Source organism: Nyctibius grandis, chromosome 3, assembly GCF_013368605.1.
Source record: "Nyctibius grandis isolate bNycGra1 chromosome 3, bNycGra1.pri, whole genome shotgun sequence".
In the NCBI taxonomy this organism is placed as follows: Eukaryota; Metazoa; Chordata; class Aves; order Nyctibiiformes; family Nyctibiidae; genus Nyctibius; species Nyctibius grandis.
The window spans coordinates 65,065,218-65,081,440 of NC_090660.1; the positions used below are offsets into that span (position 1 = coordinate 65,065,218).

The 16,223-nt window shown below is 42.8% G+C and overlaps 1 protein-coding gene across 12 annotated transcripts in view; it reads left to right on the forward strand.

The window, feature by feature from the left end:
• Positions 1-16,223, forward strand: part of DTNA (dystrobrevin alpha) — a 244,482-nt gene that overhangs the window by 103,046 nt on the left and 125,213 nt on the right. Inside the window, exon 1 of one of the 12 annotated variants that reach the window (XM_068396050.1) lies at positions 2,079-2,183. The exons of the other annotated variants lie outside the window; for them this stretch is intronic. The gene's annotated coding sequence lies outside the window, so the exon portion shown is untranslated. Of the gene's footprint in view, positions 1-2,078; positions 2,184-16,223 lie in introns of those variants that run through there. 12 annotated transcript variants of the gene reach the window in all.

Here is a 16,223-nt window from a genome sequence, read left to right on the forward strand (position 1 = left end):
TGCAGCTTCAGCATGACCTGGATCATTTGTTGGTTCAGACAGAGGGATATTGCTCTTCAAAAGCCTGTGTTCGTTTCTTTTAGAACAGGTGACGTCCTTTAATAGTCCATTAGGCCCCCCTCAGTACGTTTTCTTTTTTTCTTGTTTACTCTACATGCAATTAGAGTGAAGTCACTAGAATTATACAAGACAGACAGTAACATTAACAGATGTGCATGGAAGGTTTGCTTCCCTTTCAGCTTTTGGGGTTTTTTGCAACTGTTTGTGTGTAAAGTACTTACCAAAGAGTTTGCAAATGACTGAGTAACAACTGAAACTCAATCACATTATACAACTTCAGAATGTGCTTTATGGCCTGTCTGTTCTCCTGATAGTCAGTATTTGGGGAAGAAAATTCACTCTGTGGTAACAATTAAGAGGATATGTGTTGATTAATTGTACAAATTGTTCTGAGGAGAATCCTCTTGCACAGTGTGTTTTGTCCCCGTATTCAGAATGCCAGAGAGAATAAATAAATAAATGCCTACTTCAAGGCAAAGTAAGGTGACTCTTGCAGGAGCCTGCATTGCTGTTTTCCTTATTCAGAGGTGTCTTAGGACAGCTGCAGCTCTGAACATCTACAAAATTCGAGATGTGGGAACTCCAAAGCCACCTTTGCTGACAGTTATAGTAAGATACAGATTCCACAAACAGCTTTGCAGGTCCTGTATGAAAATAGGGTGAAAAATATTATGAATTAACTTGGACAGAGTTTACTCATAATGCAGTAAGAGAGAATGAATTAGTAGTTACAATTTTATTTTTATTTTTGGACTCCCTAACAGGGTGGGTCAAGATCCATGGTAGTAGAGGCTGTTTTTTCTGCAGCTTCCATCACATTCAGACAAATGGAAAACTGAGTAGAAAAGTTGGCCTTTTGATGGTACAGTTGCAGGACTACATTCTTATTTAAGATGTTCCTGGAGCAATAATATCTTTCACACCTTGAACAGACACTTTATCTTGGAAACAAGAAGCAGTTATTCAGACTCCTAGCAGCTTTGGGGGAAGGCTGGTTGCTGGGAAAACCCCGTTAGGACCACTCAGAAAAGCCTGGCACAGTTCATATGGCACCTGTCAGGTTGCTGCCAGTTCAGTCGCTGCTCTTGAAGAAACTTCCTACAGGTTGCACGTTCAGTCCTTTTCTGTCTGCTGAAACTGCTGGAGGAAGACTGTGGCCCTGCTTCACAGGAAGAATTTGTTCTCAAAGATGCAGTTGCAAGACTGGGACCTTAGAGGTGGTAATTCATGTATCCTGGTACACTTCCCAAAGCAGACTTTGAATGGTATGACTAAGATGTCTCAGCAGTGCAAGAATTCGTTTGAAGCTGTAAAACATCAATGTTTAACTCAAAAGGCTGTGCTATGGTTAGTACTCATGTTTAATGCAGTAGGGCAGTGTTAATAATGATTATTTAGGATTTTCCAGATAAATACAATTCTGTTCCACAAGCAAACAATTTTGTAGAAGGTTTTTTCCAGGCCAAGAGGGGGAAGGTACATGTCTGCTTTGTTTCTGAGGGTATAAATCTGGTGTTTGTCACCTGTACTGGCTCTGCAGCTATACCTCTGCCTTTCTGTCTGCTGAGCATGATTATGTGATTGCAATTCCTATGGAGATAGGGACCTAGATTTTGGAACCAGTGAATGGCAGGAGCAGAAAAATAATGATCAGCTGTTTAAGGGATCAGTGGTGATTTCATACTATTAACTCATACATTTTCTTAAAAATAAACCCCAAGTCCCCCAGACAGTTTAATTGTGCCTTTCTTTTTAGACTTTGCCACAACCAAGCTCTCGCAGGTGGCATGAATCTATCTGGATTAGATTTGCTGCACAAGAAAACAACTGACTTTTACCGGGTGGGTGGACAGGAAAAAAAAACGCCAACTTTTTTGTCAGTCTTTTGTGTTGCAGCAGCTGGATTCATTGCTGCTATGGCAACACACCACATGATGAGGTGTATTAGATTGCTCTGCGCAGAGCACGAGGGGGAAAATGAGCACAGCTCCTCGCTGAAGGTAAAGGTTACGCTGGAGTTTCTGCTGGAGAACTGGGGAAGGTCAAATGCTCCAGTTCCCAGTGCGTGTTGTGCTCAGAGGAAAGGAGTAGGGGTGCGTGGCGGTATTAAACTGCAGAACCAGGTAAGGTACAACTGCATCGATTAACCTGAGATCTTACCCTCCTCGGTGTGGCAGCACAACTTCCCAGAGAGTTTTCTCTTAGTTTTGCCAAGTGGGTTTTTTTTAAAGTTATTTTGCTAATGTGGCAATGTGAATACATTGACATGGGTTTAAGCTGTTAGAGAGACTCTCTTCCTGCAGAGAAACTGATCTTACAGATTAGGAGGTGATTGCCCTCAAGTCAATGCAAAAGTCTAAGTAGATTTTTGCTGTCGTTTCAGCTTTACTTCAAGGTATTGAACAAGTTTTGGTTTTGTTACTATCTGCACAGTGGTTCAGAATATCTCTCATCAGTCAGAATCCAGGGCTTTACCTGCTTAGTGATTTTTATTATTGGTGCTTTTTAACTATTTGCTGTCTCTAGCATTTATTGACATTTCTTCCTCCCTCCCTCCCGATCAGCTGCATCAGTGTGCCTGAGTCTTCTTGGAAATGAATTTTCATGTAATTTCCTCCTTCAGATTTTATGCTGCCTTCCTAAGTCTGGCAGCTTTGTTAATGCAGTTAAGCAAACTTCAGTGCACCTGTAAGGACGTGGAAGTGGAAACAGTGCCACAGGATATTGTGGTTTTTACCCTGTTAACCATTTATCCACATTCAGGTAAATAGAAATAATTAATGTCAGCATTGAATTTATTAAGACCCATATCAAACTAAAAAACCTATTTACTCTCCCATGTTCTCTATGCACCTTTTTTTTGTTTTTACGCATCACTAGGTTAAATATGACAGGCTTTCAGGTAGCATCCATTAGGTGGAGGAAGACAACAGTACTTTAGAAAGGGAAAAACTGAGGGACCAAAATAGTAGTGGAGAAGGTGGAGAGCATGCCTGAAATTCAGGTTAGATGGTTCAGTACTTTTCCTGCTTCCCGTGAGGCATTTCCAACATTGTGAACACTTTCTATTATCTGCAACTTAGAACATATTTCTTCCTTACCGCTGGGCTCCTGTTTATTTCATCAAATAGTTGCTTTTCTCTCCTGACAGTGTAAGAGGTGATTAAGAGCCTCAAACTTTTGCTCCATAGATGATTCTGCTTACATAGATAACAAGAATCAGAGGCAGAAATCCAAGTGCTTTTCATGACAGTTTAGGAATAGTGGTGAGGTTCAAGACTCATCAACTCTCTGGTTCTGTCAGAAAGCAGAAGACACACAGTATGGATGTGTGTGCAAAGCCAGTCCATGGCAAAGGCTCCAGTGTGTTTCACCGTAGACAGGTATCAAATATAAGGAAAAAGTGGCCTGGCCCACTACTTTTACACAGGACATAGCAAGGGTGTGCAAATGTGCAGTCTTTCTCCACTACTCTAAGTAAAAGATTTCAAGCAACCTTTCTGGTTCTCCAGATATATTTATATCCTTGGTGATCCAGTGTTTAAAAGACATCATCATTGCCACTGTAGGCAGATTCGAAGCATTCATGTGGAAGTTGAGAACTGGTGTGAAGGTCAGCCTTTCCCCACCCACCACCCCTTTTAGTGGCAAGAAGCGACAGCCTGAGTGACAGTATAACTAAAGCAAGTCTGAGTGGTAAGCAACTTTGGCATGAGCAAAGAGCAAGTGTGCTTTATGTGATGCTTTAGGGACTACATGGTCAGAGCTCAGATTTAAACGAGGCTCCGCCAGCTGTAATGAGGTGACTTTAACAGAGGTGAAGAAAGAAGCAGCCATCCTGCCTGTCAGCTCCCAGGAGAGAATTTGTGAAATAAAGAAGTATATAAATGAGCAGCCTGTTAATGATCCCAGAACGAGACAGGTTTGCAAGGAGCTGAGTCAGGATTCTTGAAGATGAGGATTTGGAAAAGATGGAATTCTTTGAAGGGAAAGATTAGCTGTACAAGGAAAAAGTCAAGCAAAGCAGGACCATGATTTAGCTCTGATTCCACCAGTTCAAGCAGAACAAGGAAAACCCAGATCAAATTTTCTAAGCAATTAAAGAAGCTTAATCTATCTAGATTTAGGGACCTTGTTCCATTGAGTGAATGAAAAATTCAAACACTCAAGAGCTCTTTATCACTAATACAGCACATCCATTGTGGCCCAAAGCATAAGACACCAGGGATGCAAATGGTTCATAGCGTAGTATCACGTAACACACTCCTGAAACTGACTGTCGCAGAGATGCACTAGGGGTCAGTTTGTCCAGGGAATTCAAAAATGAAGGAATCTAGATAAAAGGAGACAAAGCACCCTCTAATGAGTACTTTCCTCTCCCTGAATTTCATTTGTCTTTGGAATCAGAGCTGTGATAGTTTATCACGAGGAAGGGAAAAAAGGAAGTGAGAGTCTTAGAGGCTTCATTATTAAGCAACAACAGCAAAAAAAGATAGAAAAGAGTATCTAGCTAGTCAACTCTGCTAGAGTGGCAAAAAGGTAAGGGACTATGGAAATATGGGTATGGAAAATCATATTCTTGGTGAAGCCTGATGAACAGAAGGAACATGAGCACTGTCAGCAAAAGGTAGTTTTCTTCACCAAAGAGTGTTCCTTTGCATGGCTTTTCTAGGATCATATTAGACTCTACAAATGTTCTTAAAGATGACAATCCTGGTCATGATTTGGTGAAGAATACTGTATTTTCAAGTATCACATTTTGTCCATTTTTACGATCCATGAGTATATATGTACCTTCCACCTTGGGCTTTTGTTGCACTTTCTACTGTCTCGTTAATCCCATTGATCTTTTATAAAACCTTCAAAACAAGGGACAGTGTCTCATTTGTCTATAGACTGCACAATGTGTTAATACTCAGTGCTAACTGAAACCTCTGAAAGGTGCAGTAAAACAAATAATAATTCTTTATAACATGTGGGTGCCTCTTGTACATGGACCAGCTGAGAAAGTCATGGAAGACTGCTATAATCTACTACTGTACCATTGGAATAATTCCAGTGCACGATTTTGCTATTCAGATTTTACCCAGCGTTAAAACTATAACTCACTAATGGTGTCAACAAATTTATAAGGTAGATATCATCTTCCCCTTCCCACATGTTAAAATCACACAATTTCTTAATATAATGATTTTTTCACTACTTTTGAATTCATGGAGAACAGCAAAAAAGCCAAACTGCCTCCACTGGAAAGAAAAAAAATGGATCCATTAGACTAACATGACTGTATGTCAGCCTCTGAGAAAAAAGAAATCTGGGATCTTGATAATTAGGAATCAAAACAGACACAGAATTTTAAGGCTATGTAATATGATGTGTATATGCCTTGTATGCAAATAATAACATAGGCAAAATTCCAGTATGGAACAACTTGCAGTGACTAATTGATGTAGGAATATGTGCACTAGTAGGAGCAGGCCAGTCCCTCACTCAGCTATCAGATGGCTGAGACATTTTTCTAGGGGTAAATTTGTACAAGGATGATTCCAGTAGCAGATGCTAACTCTAGGAGCTTGGGCTCCACATCCAAATGTTCATCTGGCTCAAATAAAAATGGGCAAAAACATTTCCAAAGGGAGTGCTAACATCTTCAGGGCCACATCTCGAATCAAGAGTGGGTGTGTTGGCAGCAGTCCAGGGTGTCTTCTTCACATGCAGGAACTGTACTCTCAGGGCCAGTTACCTCCAAAAGGTCCAGCACTTAAAGCATTCAATATGGAGAATTAAAGAAATCTGTTCTCTTTGGAAGGAAGTCTGCTGTGAAACCATCCTAGGAGAAGCTGATTCAGTTCTTCATAGAGCACAAGAGTTTGTGGCATCAGGATGTTTATCTTGGATGCCTATAGGGCTAGCTCCAGTACCCATTTCAGCCTTAAGGGTGTGCTGAAACAGGTCAAACACACACAACTTGTGGAAAATGAGGCTCTGGCTCCCAGACTGCCATGGCAACTGAGTGAGGAAGGGAGGTTTATATATGAATGCCTCAGGGAGAGATGTAAAGCTGCCACCTGGCCACATTTGCCTGTGGTCAAACTTCCTATAATTCTTCCTTCGGGGAACTTGCCTTCAATATTGCCAAGTCCCAAGCGCTCACAGATCACGAGTTCATGCTACAGAACAGTCATAAGATGTTAGAGCTACTCTACTTTCTGGCTCGTTGCATGTTCTTTTCTGCAGCTGTGAACCGTGGAGAACTTCTAAGTTCACTGCAGGGCAAAGGAGTCTGTTCAGCCTCCTGTTTCCGGTAGCACAGTCTCTTAAGGAAAAAATGCCAAATGCTGTGACACCCTGAGAAGAGATCCTCTTTTCATGATGGAGCAGTAGAGATACAGCCAAAAGAGCTCTCTGAGGTAGGCAAGGTGGGCATTTAGTGCAGAGACCCTAAAACTTAGAGACTCATTTTAGAATATGTGCAGATGATTACTTTCGGTGAGGAATTAACATCCTGTGGAAGAAGGGGAAAACAGCTCCTTTAACCAACAGCTCGGGGCATCTGGTGGCTCTTGGAGGTGTTAGGTCTCTTGAGTGGAAAGAGAGCATAGCTTCTTCCTACAGACTTGTCCCCCAATAAACCTGAACTGAGATATATAGTCTCTGGCTCTGAACATCAAAGATTAAAGCTCCTATCCAGATCCCGTGCTAAGGAAAAGCTCCTGTCTGTGATTCCAGTACTTCCTCCATCAGCTTCGGGCTATACTAATTAATTACAGAATCACAGAATCAATCAGGTTGGAAGAGACCTCAGGGATCATCGAGTCCAACCATTGCCCTGACACCACCATGTCAACTAGACCATGGCACTAAGTGCCATGTCCAGTCTTTTCTTAAACACATCCAGAGATGGTGACTCCACCACCTCCCTGGGCAGCCTGTTCCGATGTCTAATAACCCTTTCTGAGAAGAAATACTTCCTAATGTCCAACCTGCACCTCCCCTGGCAAAGCTTGAGGCTATGTCCTCTTGTCCTATTGCTACTTGCCTGGGAGAAGAGGCCAACTCCCACTCCACTACAACCTCTGAGCCTCCTCTTCTCCAAGCTAAACAACCCCAGCTCCCTCAGCCGTTCCTCATAGTTCATACCTGGACTCCTCGCGGGTGCTGAGGGAGCTGGCGGAAGTCATTGCTAGGCCACTCTCCATCATCTTTGCTAAGTCGTGGGCAACAGGAGAGGTGCCTGAGGACTGGAGGAAAGCGAATGTCACTCCAGTCTTCAAAAAGGGCAAGAAGGAGGACCCGGGTAACTATAGACCGGTCAGTCTCACCTCCATCCCCGGAAAGGTAATGGAACAACTTGTTCTTGGTGCTGTCTCTAGACACATCAAGGATAGGGGGATCATTAGGGGCACTCAGCATGGCTTCACCAAGGGGAAGTCATGCTCAACCAACTTGATAGCCTTTTATGAGGATGTTACCCGGTGGATAGATGATGGTAAAGCTGTGGATGTGGTCTATCTCGATTTCAGTAAAGCGTTTGACATTGTCTCCCACAGCATCCTCGCAGCTAAACTGGGGAAGTGTGGTCTGGATGATCGGGTAGTGAGGTGGATTGTGAACTGGCTGAAGGAAAGAAGCCAGAGAGTGGTGGTCAATGGGACAGAGTCCAGTTGGAGGTCTGTGTCTAGCGGAGTCCCTCAAGGGTCAGTTCTGGGACCAGTTCTATTCAATATATTCATTAATGACTTGGACGAGGAATTAGAGTGCGCTGTCAGCAAGTTCGCTGATGACACAAAACTGGGAGGAGTGGCTGACACAACGGAAGGCTGCTCAGCCATTCAGAGGGACCTGGACAGGCTGGAGAGTTGGGCGGGGAGAAATTTAATGAAATATAACAAGGGCAAGTGTAGAGTCCTGCATCTGGGCAAGAACAACCCCATGTACCAGTACAAGTTGGGGACAGACCTGTTGGAGATCAGCGTAGGGGAAAGGGACCTGGGGGTCCTAGTGGACAGCAGGATGACCATGAGCCAGCAGTGTGCCCTTGTGGCCAAGAAGGCCAATGGCATCCTGGGGTGTATTAGAAGGGGTGTGGTTAGCAGGTCGAGAGAGGTTCTCCTCCCCCTCTACTCTGCCCTGGTGAGGCCGCATCTGGAGTATTGTGTCCAGTTCTGGGCCCCTCAGTTCAAGAAGGACAGGGAACTGCTAGAGAGAGTCCAGCGCAGAGCCACGAAGATGATTAAGGGAGTGGAACATCTCCCTTATGAGGAGAGGCTGAGGGAGCTGGGTCTGTTTAGCTTAGAGAAGAGGAGACTGAGGGGTGACCTCATTAATGTTTATAAATATGTAAAGGGCAAGTGTCAAGAGGATGGAGCCAGGCTCTTCTCAGTGACATCCCTTGACAGGACAAGGGGCAATGGGTGCAAGCTGGAACACAGGAGGTTCCACTTAAATATGAGGAAAAACTTCTTTACGGTGAGGGTGACCGAACACTGGAACAGGCTGCCCAGAGAAGTTGTGGAGTCTCCTTCTCTGGAGACATTCAAAACCCGCCTGGACGCGTTCCTGTGTGATATGGTCTAGGCAATCCTGCCCCGGCGGGGGGATTGGACTAGATGATCTTTCGAGGTCCCTTCCAATCCCTAACATTCTGTGATTCTGTGATTCTGTGATTCTGTGATTCCAACACCTCAACATCTTTCTTGAAGTGTGGGGCCCAGAACTGGACACAGTATTCAAGGTGCGGCTTCACCAGTGCCGAGTACAGAGGGACGATCACTTCCCTAGACGGCTGGCTACACTATTCCTAATAGAGGCCAGGATGCCATTGGCCTTCTTGGGCACCTGGGCACACTGCTGGCTCATGTTTAGCCGGCTGTCAGTCAGCACCCCCAGGTCTCTTTCCGACGGGCCGCTTTCTAACCACTCTTCCCCCAGCCTGTAGCGCTGCATGGGGTTGTTGTGGCCGAAGTGTAAGACCCGGCACTTGGTCTTGTTGAACCTCATGCCGTTGGTCTCGGCCCATCTATCTAACTTGTCCAGATCCCTCTGTAGGGCCTTCCTACCCTCCAGCAGATGGACACTCCCACCCAGCTTGGTGTCATCTGCAAATTTACTGAGGGTGCACTCAATCCCTACGTCTAGATCATCTATAAAGATATTGAATGTCACCGGCCCCAGAACTGAGCCCTGGGGGAACACCGCTAGTGACCAGCCGCCAGTTGGACTTTGCCCCATTCACCACCACTCTCTGGGCTCGGCCATCCAGCCAGTTTTTAACCCATCGAAGAGTCCACCCAGTCCGTCTATGACAATACTCCTTCTCCCTCCCTGCCTGGCCCATGTAACCTAACCCTCACATATGTGCTTTTGTGTGTGCATATACACACAGATGCACACACAGGCACACTTACAGTGAGTCGTGTATACTTGCTGTATGTCCATTTAGAACACAAATCATTGAGTTTGGGTTGAATTACTTTGGTTTCCATGATTGCCAAAAAGAAAAATGACTGAAGAAAAGATTAAATGCCACAAGCTCTTTTATTAAAGATAGTGACATAGGAAGTGGTATCCATTGCGTCAGGGAGACTAAAACAGGCACAGACTGCAAAGTCCTCCCCTTCCTTTTATCGAGCAGGTAGCCTGCGAATTGTGCCAAATTTTGTCCTGATCTCCTAAGATGCTGAAGTAACTCTGGCTGGCTCCGAGGCTGTCCGTCCCACACTCATTGCAGGTTACAACCGAACACTGGATTGAAAGCAACTGGATTTGCAGGGCTGAGAGGCACAGTGCCACCTACCTACTAACTGTAATTAAGAATGTTATTTCTCACACATTTATGTCACGAGGTGAAGACTAAAAGCCCCTTAGCTGTCTTCAGTTACGGGTATTTTTGTGTGGAGTGCTGCTTAGAATGGGAAGTGGCAGATTAGGCTTTCAAGCACCCTTTGACAGTGCAGCGAAGCTGAGGGTGCACTGAGGAGTGCTAATACTGGAGAACTAGGAACATCTTGATTTTCAATTCTGCTGAAGTTAACAGAGCAAAGCAGGAAAAAAAGTGTTTTTTTTTTTTCCTTTTTATAACCCCTAGGCTTCATAAATGCATCACACTTCCTTATTGTCAATTTGCTCAGGAAATCACCACTGACATCTCACCTAAGAATTTATTATCATTCCACTCAGTCTATCTTTCACTTATATTGAAGATTTCTTGGATTTTTACCAGCTTTAAATTACTTGGAAAGTAGGCAGATGAACATTTAAATTGAAAGGTTAATTGAAACTGAAATATTGCACTGGCACAGTTAATTTTTTTCAGTTAAAATGTTTATTAGCTTAATTGAATATTTACAGAACCAAAAGAAGTTATGCATATGTTTCCACACACACAAAAGTAAATGTATTCAAAAGTTAAATATTCACTAGCAACCCTTAAACCCAATAGTTTGTAATGTAAGAGTATATTTCCAAAATAAGGGACATTTTTCTGTAGCCCAAAGGCCAAAATTTTATGGTTTCCTATCAGTCGCCAGTTTCTTTTCGATTCTTTAGAATTTATGAGCACACTAAAGTCTTCAAAGGTGTCAAGAGAAAGAGCTTACATTGTACCAATGCTTGGGCCAGCAAACGCTGGTAGGGTCTTCTGCCTGACAGAAGATGACCAAATACATGATTCTCTTGTCTTCTTTGTGGACTTTTTGAGACTGACCAGCAGGGTCCTCACGAGGAAGAGTTGTTAGAGAAATCTGTCTGCTTTTCTTTTCCCTAATTGGAGAAGGGTCAGGCTCTGCTGGTGGCAGGAAAGGGAAATAGTGGTTCATACTGTCTTTCCTGGAAGAAACCAGATTTCAGCTAGTTGGCTTTTCTAGGGTGCATAATTTAACAGCACAGTCAAATGATGATTTTTTTTTTCCTTTGAAAGAACTGTATTCCCAATCTATGGGGCAAATTCAACAGCTGTAGTAACACCAAAATTAAACTAATCAGATTATGTCTGTATGAACACAAATGGTTTTTTAGACAGAGCAAGTGCTTGCAGTATGCTCCAAAATGAGGAGTAACACATGTTATCTGGAATATGTTTAAACATGAAAAATGTGCTTTAATTGGATTATTTTAAAGAAGTTTATGTTTGAAAACAGCTAAGGTTAATAAAAATTATATTGTGTAATTTCCTATTCAAAGAAATGTTATGGCCCTAAATAGCAACACAAATAGATTATTTTTTTCCAATATCTAATAGATGGACTATTTTAATTTCTACTTTATGCCCTGTATTAGTTTTGTGACAGGATTTCCATCATCGGGCTTTAGGGAATACACTTAAGCACTGAGGTCTTGAAATACGGTAATTTTTAATCTTTAGCAAGTAACCAGTTAGACCTCATTGGCTTTATGGCATTCAAACCTCTCTTCAGATTTTGCTAGGTATTTTGCCCATTATAGCATCTGCCTAGGTTATACAGATGAATATGCTGGGACAATATCATACCAAAATCACCATCTTGGGACAAGTGAGAAGGGTGCTTTTATCCCCCAGCATGACTTTGTGACACAGTCTGTGCACCTTAGCAGCACTGCAGGAGAGGAGACAGTAGGTAGGGTCTTAGGCAATGAGGGGAATGCGAAGGTCAGGAAGCCTCCTGTTTCGCTGGAAGTGTGACCGTAGCTCCCTTCAAAGAGTATTGTCCCACCCTATAACTAACTGCATCAGTTCTGAGCAACTTAGATGTGCTACGTTGAGTGGCTTGAGAAACGAAGCCTAGTCCTTTGGCCTCTAGTCAAAAGGGTTACTGTTCAATTTTGATCACCTTTTGTCAGGCCTTCGTTGTTTTCCTCATGCAGTGCACACACAGCTCCCACATCACCAGTCACCCAGCAGACGCGAGGTTCCCAAATGCTTCCGTGGTGCACTGCTTCAAACAGATGCGTCGTTCGTGAGTAGGCTGACCAAAACCACCTGTTGTTCAGGTTTTATTCAGTGAGCCTGGTGTGTTTGTCCCATGTTAGAAATGTAACTGTTGACCTCTGAAAACTCTGTATGCAAAAGTACAATTCAGTGTCTTCAGTGGGCTTTGAATACACTTCCAACACCTTAGGGCACTGATGGGTACCCCTTACCTTCCAGGCTGTACGTTCATTGTATTTCCCTACTCCTCCTCCAATATCCTCGCTGCCTTCCCCTCTCTGCCTTGCCACTCCTTTCTCTCCCCCATCTGTCCTATTCTTCCTCCACCCTCACTGCATATATGCAATTTTTTGCCTCTGTTGCACTGTTCCTTGGAGCAGACTCACGTTTTCTAATGACCAGATGCTCTTCCTTCAAATCCGTTCTTTAAATTTATGCAAGGAATCTCTTTTTCTAGCTCTCATCACTGATAATCCTTGCTCCTTTTCATTCCCTTTTCTTCCATATGTCTCATCTTCTGTTTGTCCTCTCTTCAGTGGCAAGTTTTTCCTGTGCTCATGAAGCACTGGTTACCTGTATAATTCTCTGTGAATGTTGATTGTTACCAGCATTTTGGCTGCAATTATATTTACTCTTCACATAGGGCCAATTGCTGGCGTTATTCAGAGATATTAATTGGACTTCACCCACACTCTTCCATATTGTTGCTTTGTGCCTGATAAAACAACCTATTTATTTGGTGTCCTACGCATCTAATTGAAATGAGGCATTGCTGGAGCCCAGCACCTATTTGTTGTTAGTTAGGGGAAAAGTACTGAAACTGAGGAGCTTTCCCCCTGGTAGACCTCTCCCATAATGAAGCCCCCATCACTCCTGAAGAGAAGCTGTTCTCAGGAGAGGCCGTGAGCAAAGTGTGCACCTTGATCCACCACCTGCCTCTAGTTTACATAGTTGCCTTGTGCGCACCGCTGGGCTGCCCAGGGTAACAGCTTCTCCAGGTGGCCCACTGGGCACCGAGTGAGTTTTGAGCTGTCAGCATAGCTGGCCTTCCATCCTGATCTGGAAGGTGACCTTCAGAGGTGCTGGGTGCTGTGGCACCAGGTCTGGGCTTGTGTCTATAGGGCAGCCTCAGGAAGGCTGTCAAAGGGTGGTAGAGGTATACCCTAAAAATACATAACACACTTAGTTCTAAAGTACCCCTATATGTTTGTGTACTAGAGACTTGGAAACTCCTTCCCTAACTGCTGAGATAATGTGAAACAGGGAAACAAGTGCGGTTTCTGCACCTTGAACACTGAACAACAATCTTTGGAAAGGAAGATCTGTGGATGAATGAGAGAAGGTGATGGTGGGGGATCGTGAGCACAGAGACAGGGGACTGCCTGCTTGTAAAAGAAGAAACCTTGTACAGCTGCACCATGTGTAAGGATATGAAATCAGCTCCTGCCGTGCCTTCTTTTGCGTGTTGTTGCTGCATCTCACTGCTGAGTCTCCTTTTCTGAGTGATTTTATTACAGTGATATATTAAATGCAGGAAAATGGAGTAATCCTGAGCCATGATTAGAAGCTGAAGAAGGAGGATGTTTTAAGCTAGCCATTAGTAGGGTTTTTTTCTCCCAGCTGACAATGTAAAAATCTGTAAATCACATAACTTAAAAGACTAAAAGCAGAATGAAATAATTATTCATTTTGGGTCAGGTTTTGATTTTTAAGAGCCTAAGCGTAATTATTCTGGCACAAGGGACCTTCTAATGGTTTTAAAGCAAACAGAGCAGGCTGCAACGGGAAACCTTGTGCCTTCGAACCAGCCAGCAAGCTGGGCTGGGCAAAGCAGTGGGGCAGAGTCCCACGAGCCAGAGCATCAACAGCTCAGACCTGTGCTGGGGCTGGGTGGTTGCAGGCTTGGGTAAGTGTAACAGCCTTCCAGCTGTCAGGGGAAAAAAGATTTTTCACCTTCATTTTCTTTAAGTGCCTGGGTTTATGATTAATATACACTAAACTGCCATGTTTTACAACAGAAATAAGAGTTCTAAGTCAAAAGCTGAAGAAGGGGATCTTCCTTGCAGGAGAAATTGTGGCTCAATGCACTCGGACTGTGCATGGCCATGTGAAGCACATTCTTTGCAGGGCTCTTTTTCCAACCTGCTCTCTGCTCCTTCTCAGTTAAACAAGGGGCACATCTCAGCACATTTAACTGAGCTGCATGGTGAAAGAGAAGTGATTTAAAACTACTGAAATTGTAGGAGTCTTTTTTTTGTAAGGCAGAGAATGTGTCAGGTAGGTGCAGAAATAGATCTTGCAGTTCAGAAATAGATTTTGAATAGCAGAACATCCCGGGCCCTTAAGTTTTTGGCGAAGTTAAAAGAAATCCTTCCAGAAAGCCAATTTAGAATTCAGCCAAGCCATTTTGTTCCCATTTGTCTCTCTAAAGCCTGGGAAATAAGGAGTTTAATCAGCAGTCCACCAGTACAATTAGTATTAGCTCAGAAAATTTTCCTCAATTTGGGGTGTGACTTGGCAATGTAGAGAACAGCTACAGATCTGAAAATAGTGAGACAGGGAGCAGAAAGTGCTTTTGCTACCTTTTGCTAAGCTCACGTCTGTGTATCTTGAATTCTGACCAAAACCCAGCATCATACAAAGTTGTAAATGGAATAAAAACAACATTGTAATGATCTCAACAGTTTGTGGGGAAAAAAAAAGATCAATTTTCTCTTTACCTGAAATGTCCTGCCGTTGTCCATAAAACCAAAGTTTTATGTGTAATTTATAATTTCTAATAGAAATAAAATACTCTACACAGTGTATTTTAAATTGAGTGCTACCACATGAGAGAATATGTGTCTTCATAATGATATTTCTGATCTTGAGTTAACTGTCAAGCCAGGACATTAATATTGTGCAATTGCAAGTGTTGGAAGGGGATAGTAAAAATCTGAAGTCCCGTTCCAGTTTCTGAAACTCTGATCTTTTATGGAAGTAATACCAGGACTGTACGTGCATTCTACCTGGGAAAATGCTGATCCATCTTCCCTTCTAATACAGCTGGTCAGATGCAAACAGAAAGGTCTCCCTGGTGTGCTGGAATCAGAACAAACTGTGACTCTGCTGTCTTCAACACACTCCATCTGGCTTTTGCAGCTCCTTGCAAAGAGCAGGGCCGTGTGAGCTACTGCTGGTTAGGGTCCTGTGCCTTTAAATTCCTGTTGTATCAGATCAAAAATTGGTATGTGAACACACCTGCAGGTCAGAAAGAATTTAAGTTGTTACGCCTGCATTTTAAAATAATACCCCCACACACACACAAAATTTATTGTGTAAAAATAGCCAATATTTTAAACCTCTCTCTTCTGGGAGTGTCCCATGTAATCTCTGTGCCTTTTCATCCTCTTTTCTATATTCACTGTTTGGTACATACACTTTTCCTATCAGCTATGGATAGACAGCTAAGGGATAGATTACTTTCACTGGAATCAGTGACTGAAATTATTACATCAAGGTCATTAGGTTAATTTCCTATCTTTGTAAAACAGCATATAATTTTAAATCCAAAATTATCTAAAGTGGATAAAGATGTGGAAGAAATGAGCTGATATAATGATGCATAAAATCTCCCATCAGTGAGTATTTCACATCAGCCACTTAAGGATGAACAAGATTGTGTCATTTATAACAAATGCCACCTTTTTCATTGAGACTCTTACAGTAATTAAACAACAGAAGTGACTGTGGATTCGCACATTGCCGTCATCCATTGCTTATCAATTGTTATTCCTGATGTTGCTGTTCTGTTGTCTTGGCTCCCCCTTGATTATGAATCTGTTCACATTACAATTTAACCTTGCAGCATTCTAATTTTAACACTGCAACACTACAAAATAGACAAACATACAGACTAGGCTCTGTTGTCAAAGATGATGTTTATTTCTTTGCCCAGCTTGATTTTGGGGGGAGAATGAACTCTTCCTTTGTGAAAGGCAGACACCTAATGGACATCTCACAATATATCCCAGAAATAGAGGTATCCTAAGTCATAGCTTACTTTGAAAACACAAGCCATTATGGCTAAAATTAAACATAGGTAAAATCCTGACTTCATTCTCATTTAAGTCAATGAAAGCCTTTCCATTGATTTAAGTGGAACTGGGATTAAACTCTGTATTTTATATAGAAGATGAAGAGCTTTTACTTTTATCACATTCAGACATACGCACCCTTTCTATTCCCTTTTCTCCTCTAAAGGTACTGTGCTGGAAAA